The 16,986-nt window shown below is 36.8% G+C and overlaps 2 long non-coding RNA genes across 2 annotated transcripts; both read left to right on the forward strand.

The window, feature by feature from the left end:
* The first annotated feature begins 748 nt into the window (after positions 1-748).
* Positions 749-4,686, forward strand: LOC120718135. Its single transcript, XR_005692396.1, has 3 exons — positions 749-2,071; positions 3,417-3,509; positions 3,874-4,686. It is a non-coding gene; the product is annotated as an uncharacterized LOC120718135 (long non-coding RNA).
* A 7,014-nt stretch (positions 4,687-11,700) lies between these two features.
* LOC120718136 lies at positions 11,701-15,170 on the forward strand. The gene is made up of 3 exons (XR_005692397.1): positions 11,701-12,169; positions 13,513-13,605; positions 13,970-15,170. It is a non-coding gene; the product is annotated as an uncharacterized LOC120718136 (long non-coding RNA).
* Positions 15,171-16,986: the final 1,816 nt, after the last annotated feature.

Below are 16,986 nucleotides of genomic sequence, written 5' to 3' on the forward strand. Positions count from 1 at the left end.
TTTAGTATTTTCCTGGTAAAACTGCTGCATCTTATTTTTTTCCTCTTTGTGGCGTTTCAATAATAATTCAACAACTTGGCTGTTGTGAAATTGCTGACGTGCCACCTTTTCTTTCTCTGTTTCCAGCAGTCCTTGCAGGACTTCGACTTCGTCCTCGTGTTTTTCTTTAAGCTCAGCCAGAGTTTTCTCCGTCTCTGCGCGGAACTTTACCAGAGCTTCGTGGTCATCTTTTATCGAGTCCAACCTGTCTGCGATGTTTGTCCTGTCATCCAAGACCGAACCCAGCAGCTTATTATTCTGCAAAAGTTCATTGTTTTCTTTTGTTAGATCCTCGATCTGTTTCTTATTGACTGTATGCAGGTTTTTGAAGTAGTCAAGCTCAGTTTTGAGCTTTTCAACCTCGTCGATCATTGGCTGCAGTCTTTGCTCCAACTGTCTGCCATATGTTTCTTTTTCTTTTTCACTTTTTTTAACCATTGTTTTCAAGAAATTAACATTTCTGTCTTTGTTAGCTTTCGAACTCATTTCTGCTTTTTTATGTGCTGTATCACTCCAACAAAACCATAGCTTAATGAATTCCCTTTGACAGCTTTCCTCTATTTATAGACTTGAACATCAAAGGATGAAAGGACTGTCACTATGACATCACCACGTTCTGTGACGTAACAGGGCTTTAGAGCGTGATGTCACGGGGGTGGGCGTGGAAAGGATTTTGGGGGTCTAAACAAAGCGTGTCTTTTTTTAAAACTTTATTTAACAAACAATGAGTATACAACATACGAACAGATGAAGTATACAACAGAACATGAACACAAAAAGCCAAGGGTAAAAGAAAAAGGTAACAATTATAAGAATACACGCAGAAATTCACATACATACACTGTAAAAAGTCTAACATGCAGTCATTCATTCAATCTAATAAGTGCCATTCAAAACAGAATACAATCATTGATTTGATTGTGAAACCCTTTCTTTTTGCATTTTAAAATACCACTTTTGATTTGGATGAAACTAAATATCTGTACAAAGGACACAACGCAAAGTTTTTGATTTCTCTCAAAACATATATTTCTTTTCATGTTGAACAGATAATATCTTTAATTTGAGTCAAAGTGATTTGCACTTGAACACGCCCACCAGAAATAGACCGGGACCCATTTTTATTCTGCATGGCTGCTGGAAACATCGTGTCACATCTTTGATTAATTTCATCTGAAAATAAACGTAAGTAAAGCCAAGTGTGTTACAAAAGCTTTTATAATTTGTATTGCCAAAATTGCAGAAAATAACCCCATTTAAGCTGGGTCGACAGCCACCCCCAATTTTTGCATGATTGTAGCTGCTAGCTACAAGCTAGCTAGCTATCCGGCGCGACGTTAGAACTGGTTACCAGCAACCGACCATCACAGTCGGGAATGCAAGTTAGGCAAAAAGCCGTTTTTTACCAGTATACTAACTAGCTAGCGTTACCACGATGCATCGGTGGTGGATACAGCTAGCTAGCATAAGTTCATAGTTCATAACATTCATAGTATAACTCCGTGCTCCGCTTCGTTTGAGTTTTTCTGGTGAGCTCGCGGTTTCTAGACACAAGCTTGTGTTTGTGCGCGCACGTTTGTCTCTGTCTCTCTTCATATAAATATTTGTTTGTTATGTTTGTGTACACCGAGCGCAAAAGATAATTATTAATGTGCATGATTTAGAGACAGAAATAACACGCCAGCATATAAGATCAATGACATAAGACTAATTCCTTCAATTGACTTTCAGGCGCGGCTCGGAAAAATGTGCATTTTCTGAAGAAATGTTAATTTTATCAGCAAAAAATTGACCCTATGCCAAACTTAGTCGCTAATGGCTGGTCTGTAGACTGTTTGGTAAACCTAAATCAAATTATAGTACTAGCTTTTTATAAGGATGTGTATGTCATGTTACGTATTTCTTGGTTTTTCTGTGTTATGTGTTTTATAGAGAAGTAACATTATTCTTTTTTTTTCTGTATGCTTTCAGAACCACTGATTGCTCCATCCATTCCATGGCTGAAGCATACATTTTCATTTAATCTGAACAGGTATCATTTTGCATTTACACTGCACATCCTTTCTAAACATTTCATAATAATCTAGACCCTCCCTCATTATCCTCTCATTCACCTTGCTGATGTGTTGGCACTATTGTGTGCAATAATTGCTCTCTCGGCTTCACCCAGGTGTGTGCTCAGTGCTGGTTGTGTAGGGAGATGTGCCCCATTTCCCCTTTTCTAGTCTTCGTAATTGAAAAGCACTCTGAAAATCACTTTTGTAGTAGTAAGTAATATTGCTATTGCATTAGTTACATCCGTTGTGTGAGTTAGTAAGAAATCCTTGTCCACTAATTTCCTCTGTCCAGTTATAAATGCAGCAACATTTTCTATGGAGGGCAAAGGGAACATTTCATTTTGGTTGTGTCCTGTTATTTTGGAGTGTAACTACTTAAAGAGTAACTGAAGCCTAACAACTTGTTTTGCTTAGAAACTGTTATAATGGGTTTTTACAATGCAATCTTTCAGTTTTGGGCAGGTAGGGTGTATATAATTAACTATTAACATGACAGTTAGCATTTTAACCCTTGTATCTAATGAGAATTTGTATCCTGTTACAGTTTTATTTTGGTAACGTCAGTGATTATGGCTGTGACCTTTTAAAATGTTGAAAGGAAGTGTGGGCTTTGTCCTTGAATGAATGAAGAGATTTATTGTCATTATACAAGTACAGAGCACAACTGCAACAAAATTTATTTTGGAGACACATTTTCACTCTCACTCGCCAGATACACATACATACATATATACGTATAAACTTTTATTTAGGGACAAGAAAGCATATGCCGCTTTTCCACCGACAGAACACGGTGTGGCTCAGTTCACTTTAGCCCCTTGCGGACGCTTTTCCACCGCCTTTACACCTGATTGGCCCGGGTGTGTGTGGTGCCCACGTGATGTGATATAGAAGCGCTCCCACAAAAGGCTTTAAAAAAAAAAAAAACTCCCAGCAACCATACTCCATTGACTTTGGACCATGGCGACTTCCTCCACAAGAACCAAAAATCAAACCAATCAAAATGAACCACAGACAGAGCAAAGTACAAAAACACACATATCGCGATTGTTGTTGCTCTTCGGGCTGTGACGTTGCGGACAAAGACTTTTGCGCGCGCCAGATGGGTTCGCCCCTGTTCCCAGTTACGTCCGCTTTATGTTTCCACCGCAACAAGCGAGTTCATCCGCGCTAAACTGAACTGCTCTCAAGCGCACCGTGCCGATTTGTCGGTGGAAAAGGGGCATTAGTCACCTCATGAGGATAGAGAGGTGAAAAAAAATTCCTCTCACGCAGCATACTCTCCATATTGCATAGTAACAATTTTAACTGTTCCTGCAGGATGCTGATGCTGACATTAGGAGGGAGTGTATACTTAAATCTCTCATTATCTACCTTGGAGAACGTGTTGAGGACTTGATAAAAGAATACATGGTATGTCCATATCTGTTCTGTCTCTACATGAGATGCAGTCTCTTGATGTAAATTTGACAACTCTGCTATTAAATGCAGTGATTAATGTAGGACAGCAACGATTAATCAACTCATCAAGTTAATATCTTAGGGTTCTGTATTGTTTTCTTTTTTTTCTTGGGCTTTGTGGAACATTTATGAAAATGTTCCACCATTGATTTAATTGAATGATTATGCAATTCACAATCTGATTAGTCAAATAATTGTTCTAATAGTCTGTGACCAAACAACTATCAAAATAGTAGTTTATTATGGTCAAAGATTTATCAGGTGTGCCAGACTTCAGTTCTTCACTTGTACATTTTGTTCCATATTTTACCTCAAGATATCCCAGACAGATGAAGCTGAGGAAGAGCTGCAGAGTACCACCATGGCACTCTTCGTCTTCAGGGACAACTCAAGCCTCCTACATCAGCCTCGAGACATCGGGATAATCATTGATGGTGTGGAAGTCCTGAATGAGTTGCCTTCTGTGGCAGCTGGAGTGGCAATGGTGTTTGGACTCTGTTATGCTCTTAATATGGAATATCCACGAGGATTCAGGTTCACCTTTGAGGCTCTTCAAAAGATTATGATGGAGCTTGACTTTAACAAGATGACCTCTAAGATTCGCAAACTTAATTGTGAACTTAACACTGCACAGTAGTGTGTTTGCATGCATGTGTGCATGTGTATGTGCACATACATGTGCATGTGTGCTTGGTTATTTTGCTTGGTTGGCCTGCAGTGGTATTCTACATTCAAAAATTATAAGAACACCCATTTGAAAGGGAGATTTAAGTTGATTTCATTGATACATGTGTAGATTTTTTTTTTTTACATTGTACAGGCACAGTGCACATATAAACATTTTTGAGTACTTGCAAATTGGTTTAAAAAGAGTTTTTATAATGGTTTTATGCCAGTTTTAGACAGGTTGCAGGTTTTATACCAGTTCTAAAAAGATTGCAGGTTTTATAAAACAAACATTTCTCTAATCATTTCTGCCGCAGCACTAAATCTGTATATTACTAATCCTCTCTATTGATTATAGTTAAAATGGTTTGGAACAATAAATAATTTTGAAATAATTGGTTGGCCAACTGTCTTGTTTTTTATAGGAAATGCAGAGCATTTTTGAACTGAAATAAAATGAAAGGTGAAAAATATAGTTTGAATATATGTAAATCAATTACCTGGCTTCAACACAAACATATTAGTTCATGTTAATTTGGTTCGATGTGAATACATTAGGTTGGTTAAATTTCAATATATTAGCTTGGTTCAATAATTAAAATATGGTTCTATGTAAAAAAATCAATTTGGATCAATGCAAAATTTAAAGTTTCAGTCAAGTCTAGTAATATTGTTTATATCAACATAAAAGTATCAGGTCATATCAAGTGACTCAATATGGATTCTATGAAGTCAAATATTTTGGATGTGACAATTGGACATCTTTTTTTTTTTATTTGAATAGGGTTATTCTTTTTACAGTGTATATTGTTGTGAGAGCCTTTTTGTTGGTGCAGTCTGATATTGATTGTATGTGCATGTGCACATCCTTAAAATAATGACAGAAATATGGTGTTTTGTTAGTAAACTTATTGATTGATTGATTGATTGGTAATTTATTTCAACATGTGAACAATATACAAGTACATTTAGAAAAGAAATAAGAGAGAAAAAAATACTATACAAATTACATACAAAAAAACATTCTGATTAATTTACATGTTGAAAGGGAGTGGGAAGAAGTATACACTTATTTAATCCCACCCCTTTGCCATAAATTATCAGTGAATATTTAGTCAGCTTCCTTACTGATATAATTTGTAATAAAAATAGTGAACAGATTTCTGATATACTATAATATCACATGAATTTTTTGTTTGTTTGTTTTTAAATAGAGACATTCACTTAATTTAAATATTTTCCTTTTCTTTATAGATCGAGAAGATCATATTTTTATAACTCTTTTTGAACAGTTTTATGTTTGGACATTGCTTTAATTCCATATTCAGTTTGTTCCATAGTTTCACTCCATGAACAGAAACACAAAAGCCTTTTCTTGTAGTACGTACCTTCATTGTTTTGAAGTTACAAAAACCCCTTAAATTATAACTTCCTTCTTTCAAAAAAAACATACTCTGAATATTACCTGGCAGTTCTTTATTTTTTGCTTTGAATAGAATTTGTGCTGTTTGGAATTTCACTATATCGTCAATTTTCAATATTTCAGACTGCAAAAATAGTGAGTTTGTATGTTCCCTATAACCTGCATTGTGGATGATTCGAATTGCTTTTTTTTGAAGAGTAAAAAGTGAATGTAATGTGGTTTTATAGTTATTGCCCCAGACCTCTGCACAATAGCTTAAGTATGGTGAAACCAGTGAACAGTAGAGAATATGAAGTGATGTTCTGTCGAATACCTGTTTTGCCTTGTTTAGTACTGCAATGCTTCGTGATACTTTGGAATGAATATATCTTACGTGAGCTCTCCAGTTAAGTTTTTCATCTATTATTACCCCCAGAAATTTATTTTCACTGACTCTTTCAATATCAACACCATTTATTTGAATCTTTGCATTTGTATTTAAACTACTATTTCCAAATAACATCAGTTTAGATTTATTCAAATTTAATGATAATTTGTTTTTATCAAGCCAGAACTTCACTTTACTTATTTCATTAGTCATATCCTCCAATAAATTCTGCAGATCATCACCAGAGCAAAAAATGTTTGTATCGTCAGCAAGGAGAACCATTTTTAATACTTTGGACACTTTACAGATGTCGTTAATGTACAAGTTGAAGAATTTTGGACCCAAAACTGACCCTTGGGGTACACCACAAGCAATGTCCATACATAAGGAGCAACCACCATTTATTTTCACAAACTGCTTTCTGTCACTTAAATAACTCCGGACCCAATCTAAAACTACCCCTCTGACACCATAACGTTCCAGTTTTCTTATTAATATATCATGATCTATAGTGTCAAATGCCTTTGTCAAGTCTATGAATAACCCAGCCACATATTGCTTTTTGTCTATGGAATTTGTGATGTATTCTATTGAATCTAATAGTGCCGATGATGTTGATCTGCTTGATCTGAATCCGTACTGACTTTCAGTGAGTAGTTTATGTTTATCTATAAATTTTTCCAGTCTGTTTTTCAACAGTTTTTCAAGAACTTTTGAGAATTGAGGTAGTAAAGAGACAGGCCTGTAGTTTGTGAAATGGTGTTTGTTCCCAGATTTGTATAGAGGTATAACTTTTGCTATTTTCATTCTGTCTGGAAATCGACCAGTTTGAAATGATAAATTACAGATGTATGTGAATGGTTTTATAATAGCCTCAATGACTCTTTTAACCACTATCATATCAATATCATTACAATCCAAAGATTTGTGATTTTTACATTTTTTGACAATTTCAAGAACTTCATTTTCATCAACGGCTGTGAGAAACATAGAATATGGATTTCTGTCAATCAGTGTATCGGGTTTTTCCTGTGCTTTCCCAGGATCAGTGATTGTTCTTGCTAAAGGCATCTTGGCATCTGTGATGTGATTTACAACCATCCACCCATGTACAGCAAGAAGCCGCACTCACAACCGTGGGCATCAGCAAGTTGGTGAAATTTAAACAAAACAAAACAGCATTCCATCTGAAACTCTCTTATTGTACCCAAAATACAAATTTTAGTGATTACATGTGGCTTCATTAATTATGTTCAAAAGGATGAATACATAACGCAAGTAATAACTTTATGATCAGTCAGTGAATGAAGGAGCTCAAGAGTGCAAATATAGTTGCAATAAAGTGACAAATATGCCCTTTTATGTCAAACAAAGACCGAAATAAGTGGCATCAGTGTGAGGATGAGAATGAGCGATCCAACCTCACACTGCAGATATCAGGGCAAAGCACAGTGGGGGGGTTGCAGTCTGCACGCACAAGAGGGCTAACAACGCTGTGAGTGACGGAATCCACCCAAACTGAGGAACAGCTTCTTCCCCAGAGCTGAAGCCTGCACTGTTTGCACTATAATATAATATAATATAATATAATATATCATGTTGCTATTTAATGTTTTTTGTTCGTGTTGCAGCTGCTCTGTGAGCCAAGCTTTCGTTGTCTAAATTCAATGGCAATATATCTCTGCACCACACGATGGCGATAGATTCTCACAGACAGTCTGTGCTCCGCTTCCGCCACCAGTCATCTTTAAATCTTTTTTTTATTCAATGAAACCTTTATTTAACTGTCCATCTCGTGGCATTACTTAGAAAAAATCATATTTAAATACAAAGAAAATTAAATACATGAACGACAGTAAATTGATAAAATAACAGCAAATAAATCTATTTACAAATGATAGCAACATCAATGGAATAAAAGCATGAACACCAGCAGAAGGAGAAAGAGGCCTGTATCTACATTATTACTCTGGCAGCTCTCAGTCTCCATACAGACAGGACACGTTGCAGCGTAATTGCAGACAGGTGCGTGGGCCTGAGCTCCGCCCAGGCAGAATGACGAGTGGAAGAAAGCAGCAACACAATAAACATATGTAGCCTTGCGGAGCCGGCCGGGCAGACACCGAGACAGAGCGCAAAGATTTTATACGTGACAACACACACAAAAAAACACACACAACAAAAATCAGAATGTGTTTGTGATTTGGATTTTTATTTAAAGGTGAAACCTTTTTTCTTTTCTTGTTTTGCCAGATTAGACATTTTGATTCATTTCATTGAAGTATACTTTAGTTTTTTTGTTTTACTTTGATGCTATAATAGATGTTTTTAAAATGTAGTCATATTTAATACTATATTGCATCATGGCAAAACAACAGTCTCCTCAAGCTGCTTTATACTGTAAGGTGAAAACACTACAGTAAAAGCCAGAAAACCCCAACAATCCAATGATCCCCTTTGAGCAAGCACTGGGCGACAGTGGGGAGGAAAAACTCCCTTTAGGAAGAAACCTCCGGCAGAACCAGGCTCAAGAAGGGGCGGCCATCTGCTGCGACCGGTTGGGGGTGGGTGGGCAATCTCAGTCCACGAGGGCCGGTGTCCCTGCAGGTTTTAGATGTGTCCTCGAACCAACACAGCTGATTTAAACGGCTAAATTAGCTCCTCAACATGTCCTGAAGTTCTCCAGAGGCCCGGTAACGAACTAATCATGTGATTCAGGTGTGTTGAGCCAAGGTGAGATCTAAAACCTGCAGGGACACCGGCCCTCGTGGACTGAGAATGCCCACCCATGATATAGGGAGACAAGATGAAGTATACTTCTAATGGCCTATTTTAGCAGTTAATTTTTAACAATCAACTGGTGGTAATCCATCATCAGAATTGAGGAAAGGTGGTGTTGATGGAGACTCTACAGGAGGATTCACTGGGGAAGCCATACCTGCACTTCTGCCAGGGTGTCTTGGACGTACCTGAATAAATGTAGTTTTCCCTGGAAGTGGACGAGGATTAATCTGAGACGGAGTCTCCTCAGAACATCTCCCCATCATGCTTCTATGGTCCAACGATGCCAGCTTTTGTCCTTTCTGTTTTTCTAATTTAAGCTGGAGTTGAGCGTCTTTCACTCTAGATTTTAGATGACCTATCTCTTTTTCTTCATTGCAAGCCTTTTGAATAATCTGGTTCACTGGTCCAATGAGCTCCTCTCTTTGTCGGAATAAAGCGTACTCGGAAGACTTTACCATGTCATTGTACTGCTTTTTAAATGATTCCAGCTGCCGTGTTTTATGTAGTAAAGCTGCATCTAGATCCTTGCATCTGATACGTAGACAGTTCAGCTGTTTTTCAAGAAACTCCGTTGTTCCAACAGAGGGGGTGCCTTCCACTCCGTCTACGTATTTCTTTTTCAAGTTGTGGAACATATCCCTACATTCCACCTTTTCTTTTCCTCTCAAGTGACCTGCATGTGGAAATGCCTTTTCAAAGGACAAAACGCACTGGCACAATTCCTCTTGGTAGTAGCGCTCTTTCTTCTCCAGCCAATTCACTTTGGATATAAATCTTTCCCGTTGCTCTTTTGTGGAGCGCAGTTTCTCTTCCAGCGCCACCTTTTCAGCCAGTGCCTGATTGTGTGCCGCTTTTACTTTATGCCGGTCCACTGCTGTCTTTCTGTGGTTTTCCTGCTCTGTGCTTAGGGCCTTTTTGAGGTCTTCAATTTTCTTTTTCAAAGAATCAACTTTGTCTTCGACCATAGCCTTCATTTTCTTGTCCAAGGCCAGAGCTCTAATATTACTCTGGCATTTCAGTTTGAGCTCCATATTCTGGGCCTTTTGGTTGTCTATTACTTTGCCCATTTGATCTTTCTCCTCTGTTAATTGTTTCACGGTTTTTATCCAACAATTCCTTTTCATCCAGTAACTTTGTATTAGTTGTCAGAAGATCCTCAATCCAAGACTGCGAGGATTGATGGTGTTCCTCGCGTTCCTTAACCGCATTGACGGTCACACCTCTACTAGTTTTTACCTTTCTCTTAAGCTTTTCTAGTTTGGAGTCATACATGTTGATGACCTCTTCTAACTTCCTGTCTGCAGCATTGGCTTTGTTTTCCAGTTTTTTAGTATTTTCCTGGTAAAACTGCTGCATCTTATTTTTTTCCTCTTTGTGGCGTTTCAATAATAATTCAACAACTTGGCTGTTGTGAAATTGCTGACGTGCCACCTTTTCTTTCTCTGTTTCCAGCAGTCCTTGCAGGACTTCGACTTCGTCCTCGTGTTTTTCTTTAAGCTCAGCCAGAGTTTTCTCCGTCTCTGCGCGGAACTTTACCAGAGCTTCGTGGTCATCTTTTATCGAGTCCAACCTGTCTGCGATGTTTGTCCTGTCATCCAAGACCGAACCCAGCAGCTTATTATTCTGCAAAAGTTCATTGTTTTCTTTTGTTAGATCCTCGATCTGTTTCTTATTGACTGTATGCAGGTTTTTGAAGTAGTCAAGCTCAGTTTTGAGCTTTTCAACCTCGTCGATCATTGGCTGCAGTCTTTGCTCCAACTGTCTGCCATATGTTTCTTTTTCTTTTTCACTTTTTTTAACCATTGTTTTCAAGAAATTAACATTTCTGTCTTTGTTAGCTTTCGAACTCATTTCTGCTTTTTTATGTGCTGTATCACTCCAACAAAACGATAGCTTAATGAATTCCCTTTGACAGCTTTCCTCTATTTATAGACTTGAACATCAAAGGATGAAAGGACTGTCACTATGACATCACCACGTTCTGTGACGTAACAGGGCTTTGGAGCGTGATGTCACGGGGGTGGGCGTGGAAAGGATTTTGGGGGTCTAAACAAAACTTTATTTAACAAACAATGAGTATACAACATACGAACAGATGAAGTATACAACAGAACATGAACACAAAAAGCCAAGGGTAAAAGAAAAAGGTAACAATTATAAGAATACACGCAGAAATTCACATACATACACTGTAAAAAGTCTAACATGCAGTCATTCATTCAATCTAATAAGTGCCATTCAAAACAGAATAAAATCATTGATTTGATTGTGAAACCCTTTCTTTTTGCATTTTAAAATACCACTTTTGATTTGGATGAAACTAAATATCTGTACAAAGGACACAACGCAAAGTTTTTGATTTCTCTCAAAACATATATTTCTTTTCATGTTGAACAGATAATATCTTTAATTTGAGTCAAAGTGATTTGCACTTGAACACGCCCACCAGAAATAGACCGGGACCCATTTTTATTCTGCATGGCTGCTGGAAACATCGTGTCACATCTTTGATTAATTTCATCTGAAAATAAACGTAAGTAAAGCCAAGTGTGTTACAAAAGCTTTTATAATTTGTATTGCCAAAATTGCAGAAAATAACCCCATTTAAGCTGGGTCGACAGCCACCCCCAATTTTTGCATGATTGTAGCTGCTAGCTAGCTAGCTATCCGGCGCGACGTTAGAACTGGTTACCAGCAACCGACCATCACAGTCGGGAATGCAAGTTAGGCAAAAAGCCGTTTTTTACCAGTATACTAACTAGCTAGCGTTACCACGATGCATCGGTGGTGGATACAGCTAGCTAGCATAAGTTCATAGTTCATAACATTCATAGTATAACTCCGTGCTCCGCTTCGTTTGAGTTTTTCTGGTGAGCTCGCGGTTTCTAGACACAAGCTGTGTTTGTGCGCGCACGTTTGTCTCTGTCTCTCTTCATATAAATATTTGTTTGTTATGTTTGTGTACACCGAGCGCAAAAGATAATTATTAATGTGCATGATTTAGAGACAGAAATAACACGCCAGCATATAAGATCAATGACATAAGACTAATTCCTTCAATTGACTTTCAGGCGCGGCTCGGAAAAATGTGCATTTTCTGAAGAAATGTTAATTTTATCAGCAAAAAATTGACCCTATGCCAAACTTAGTCGCTAATGGCTGGTCTGTAGACTGTTTGGTAAACCTAAATCAAATTATAGTACTAGCTTTTTATAAGGATGTGTATGTCATGTTACGTATTTCTTGGTTTTTCTGTGTTATGTGTTTTATAGAGAAGTAACATTATTCTTTTTTTTTCTGTATGCTTTCAGAACCACTGATTGCTCCATCCATTCCATGGCTGAAGCATACATTTTCATTTAATCTGAACAGGTATCATTTTGCATTTACACTGCACATCCTTTCTAAACATTTCATAATAATCTAGACCCTCCCTCATTATCCTCTCATTCACCTTGCTGATGTGTTGGCACTATTGTGTGCAATAATTGCTCTCTCGGCTTCACCCAGGTGTGTGCTCAGTGCTGGTTGTGTAGGGAGATGTGCCCCATTTCCCCTTTTCTAGTCTTCGTAATTGAAAAGCACTCTGAAAATCACTTTTGTAGTAGTAAGTAATATTGCTATTGCATTAGTTACATCCGTTGTGTGAGTTAGTAAGAAATCCTTGTCCACTAATTTCCTCTGTCCAGTTATAAATGCAGCAACATTTTCTATGGAGGGCAAAGGGAACATTTCATTTTGGTTGTGTCCTGTTATTTTGGAGTGTAACTACTTAAAGAGTAACTGAAGCCTAACAACTTGTTTTGCTTAGAAACTGTTATAATGGGTTTTTACCATGCAATCTTTCAGTTTTGGGCAGGTAGGGTGTATATAATTAACTATTAACATGACAGTTAGCATTTTAACCCTTGTATCTAATGAGAATTTGTATCCTGTTACAGTTTTATTTTGGTAACGTCAGTGATTATGGCTGTGACCTTTTAAAATGTTGAAAGGAAGTGTGGGCTTTGTCCTTGAATGAATGAAGAGATTTATTGTCATTATACAAGTACAGAGCACAACTGCAACAAAATTTATTTTGGAGACACATTTTCACTCTCACTCGCCAGATACACATACATACATATATACGTATAAACTTTTATTTAGGGACAAGAAAGCATATGCCGCTTTTCCACCGACAGAACACGGTGTGGCTCAGTTCACTTTAGCCCCTTGCGGACGCTTTTCCACCGCCTTTACACCTGATTGGCCCGGGTGTGTGTGGTGCCCACGTGATGTGATATAGAAGCGCTCCCACAAAAGGCTTTAAAAAAAAAAAACTCCCAGCAACCATACTCCATTGACTTTGGACCATGGCGACTTCCTCCACAAGAACCAAAAATCAAACCAATCAAAATGAACCACAGACAGAGCAAAGTACAAAAACACACATATCGCGATTGTTGTTGCTCTTCGGGCTGTGACGTTGCGGACAAAGACTTTTGCGCGCGCCAGATGGGTTCGCCCCTGTTCCCAGTTACGTCCGCTTTATGTTTCCACCGCAACAAGCGAGTTCATCCGCGCTAAACTGAACTGCTCTCAAGCGCACCGTGCCGATTTGTCGGTGGAAAAGGGGCATTAGTCACCTCATGAGGATAGAGAGGTGAAAAAAAATTCCTCTCACGCAGCATACTCTCCATATTGCATAGTAACAATTTTAACTGTTCCTGCAGGATGCTGATGCTGACATTAGGAGGGAGTGTATACTTAAATCTCTCATTATCTACCTTGGAGAACGTGTTGAGGACTTGATAAAAGAATACATGGTATGTCCATATCTGTTCTGTCTCTACATGAGATGCAGTCTCTTGATGTAAATTTGACAACTCTGCTATTAAATGCAGTGATTAATGTAGGACAGCAACGATTAATCAACTCATCAAGTTAATATCTTAGGGTTCTGTATTGTTTTCTTTTTTTTCTTGGGCTTTGTGGAACATTTATGAAAATGTTCCACCATTGATTTAATTGAATGATTATGCAATTCACAATCTGATTAGTCAAATAATTGTTCTAATAGTCTGTGACCAAACAACTATCAAAATAGTAGTTTATTATGGTCAAAGATTTATCAGGTGTGCCAGACTTCAGTTCTTCACTTGTACATTTTGTTCCATATTTTACCTCAAGATATCCCAGACAGATGAAGCTGAGGAAGAGCTGCAGAGTACCACCATGGCACTCTTCGTCTTCAGGGACAACTCAAGCCTCCTACATCAGCCTCGAGACATCGGGATAATCATTGATGGTGTGGAAGTCCTGAATGAGTTGCCTTCTGTGGCAGCTGGAGTGGCAATGGTCTTTGGACTCTGTTATGCTCTTAATATGGAATATCCACGAGGATTCAGGTTCACCTTTGAGGCTCTTCAAAAGATTATGATGGAGCTTGACTTTAACAAGATGACCTCTAAGATTCGCAAACTTAATTGTGAACTTAACACTGCACAGTAGTGTGTTTGCATGCATGTGTGCATGTGTATGTGCACATACATGTGCATGTGTGCTTGGTTATTTTGCTTGGTTGGCCTGCAGTGGTATTCTACATTCAAAAATTATAAGAACACCCATTTGAAAGGGAGATTTAAGTTGATTTCATTGATACATGTGTAGATTTTTTTTTTACATTGTACAGGCACAGTGCACATATAAACATTTTTGAGTACTTGCAAATTGGTTTAAAAAGAGTTTTTATAATGGTTTTATGCCAGTTTTAGACAGGTTGCAGGTTTTATACCAGTTCTAAAAAGATTGCAGGTTTTATAAAACAAACATTTCTCTAATCATTTCTGCCGCAGCACTAAATCTGTATATTACTAATCCTCTCTATTGATTATAGTTAAAATGGTTTGGAACAATAAATAATTTTGAAATAATTGGTTGGCCAACTGTCTTGTTTTTTATAGGAAATGCAGAGCATTTTTGAACTGAAATAAAATGAAATGTAAAAAATATAGTTTGAATATATGTAAATCAATTACCTGGCTTCAACACAAACATATTAGTTCATGTTAATTTGGTTCGATGTGAATACATTAGGTTGGTTAAATTTCAATATATTAGCTTGGTTCAATAATTAAAATATGGTTCTATGTAAAAAAATCAATTTGGATCAATGCAAAATTTAAAGTTTCAGTCAAGTCTAGTAATATTGTTTATATCAACATAAAAGTATCAGGTCATATCAAGTGACTCAATATGGATTCTATGAAGTCAAATATTTTGGATGTGACAATTGGACATCTTTTTTTTTTTATTTGAATAGGGTTATTCTTTTTACAGTGTATATTGTTGTGAGAGCCTTTTTGTTGGTGCAGTCTGATATTGATTGTATGTGCATGTGCACATCCTTAAAATAATGACAGAAATATGGTGTTTTGTTAGTAAACTTATTGATTGATTGATTGATTGGTAATTTATTTCAACATGTGAACAATATACAAGTACATTTAGAAAAGAAATAAGAGAGAAAAAAATACTATACAAATTACATACAAAAAAACATTCTGATTAATTTACATGTTGAAAGGGAGTGGGAAGAAGTATACACTTATTTAATCCCACCCCTTTGCCATAAATTATCAGTGAATATTTAGTCAGCTTCCTTACTGATATAATTTGTAATAAAAATAGTGAACAGATTTCTGATATACTATAATATCACATGAATTTTTTGTTTGTTTGTTTTTAAATAGAGACATTCACTTAATTTAAATATTTTCCTTTTCTTTATAGATCGAGAAGATCATATTTTTATAACTCTTTTTGAACAGTTTTATGTTTGGACATTGCTTTAATTCCATATTCAGTTTGTTCCATAGTTTCACTCCATGAACAGAAACACAAAAGCCTTTTCTTGTAGTACGTACCTTCATTGTTTTGAAGTTACAAAAACCCCTTAAATTATAACTTCCTTCTTTCAAAAAAAACATACTCTGAATATTACCTGGCAGTTCTTTATTTTTTGCTTTGAATAGAATTTGTGCTGTTTGGAATTTCACTATATCGTCAATTTTCAATATTTCAGACTGCAAAAATAGTGAGTTTGTATGTTCCCTATAACCTGCATTGTGGATGATTCGAATTGCTTTTTTTTGAAGAGTAAAAAGTGAATGTAATGTGGTTTTATAGTTATTGCCCCAGACCTCTGCACAATAGCTTAAGTATGGTGAAACCAGTGAACAGTAGAGAATATGAAGTGATGTTCTGTCGAATACCTGTTTTGCCTTGTTTAGTACTGCAATGCTTCGTGATACTTTGGAATGAATATATCTTACGTGAGCTCTCCAGTTAAGTTTTTCATCTATTATTACCCCCAGAAATTTATTTTCACTGACTCTTTCAATATCAACACCATTTATTTGAATCTTTGCATTTGTATTTAAACTACTATTTCCAAATAACATCAGTTTAGATTTATTCAAATTTAATGATAATTTGTTTTTATCAAGCCAGAACTTCACTTTACTTATTTCATTAGTCATATCCTCCAATAAATTCTGCAGATCATCACCAGAGCAAAAAATGTTTGTATCGTCAGCAAGGAGAACCATTTTTAATACTTTGGACACTTTACAGATGTCGTTAATGTACAAGTTGAAGAATTTTGGACCCAAAACTGACCCTTGGGGTACACCACAAGCAATGTCCATACATAAGGAGCAACCACCATTTATTTTCACAAACTGCTTTCTGTCACTTAAATAACTCCGGACCCAATCTAAAACTACCCCTCTGACACCATAACGTTCCAGTTTTCTTATTAATATATCATGATCTATAGTGTCAAATGCCTTTGTCAAGTCTATGAATAACCCAGCCACATATTGCTTTTTGTCTATGGAATTTGTGATGTATTCTATTGAATCTAATAGTGCCGATGATGTTGATCTGCTTGATCTGAATCCGTACTGACTTTCAGTGAGTAGTTTATGTTTATCTATAAATTTTTCCAGTCTGTTTTTCAACAGTTTTTCAAGAACTTTTGAGAATTGAGGTAGTAAAGAGACAGGCCTGTAGTTTGTGAAATGGTGTTTGTTCCCAGATTTGTATAGAGGTATAACTTTTGCTATTTTCATTCTGTCTGGAAATCGACCAGTTTGAAATGATAAATTACAGATGTATGTGAATGGTTTTATAATAGCCTCAAT

Source organism: Simochromis diagramma, unplaced genomic scaffold (assembly GCF_900408965.1).
Source record: "Simochromis diagramma unplaced genomic scaffold, fSimDia1.1 OVJJ01000533.1, whole genome shotgun sequence".
NCBI classification, from domain to species: domain Eukaryota; kingdom Metazoa; phylum Chordata; class Actinopteri; order Cichliformes; family Cichlidae; genus Simochromis; species Simochromis diagramma.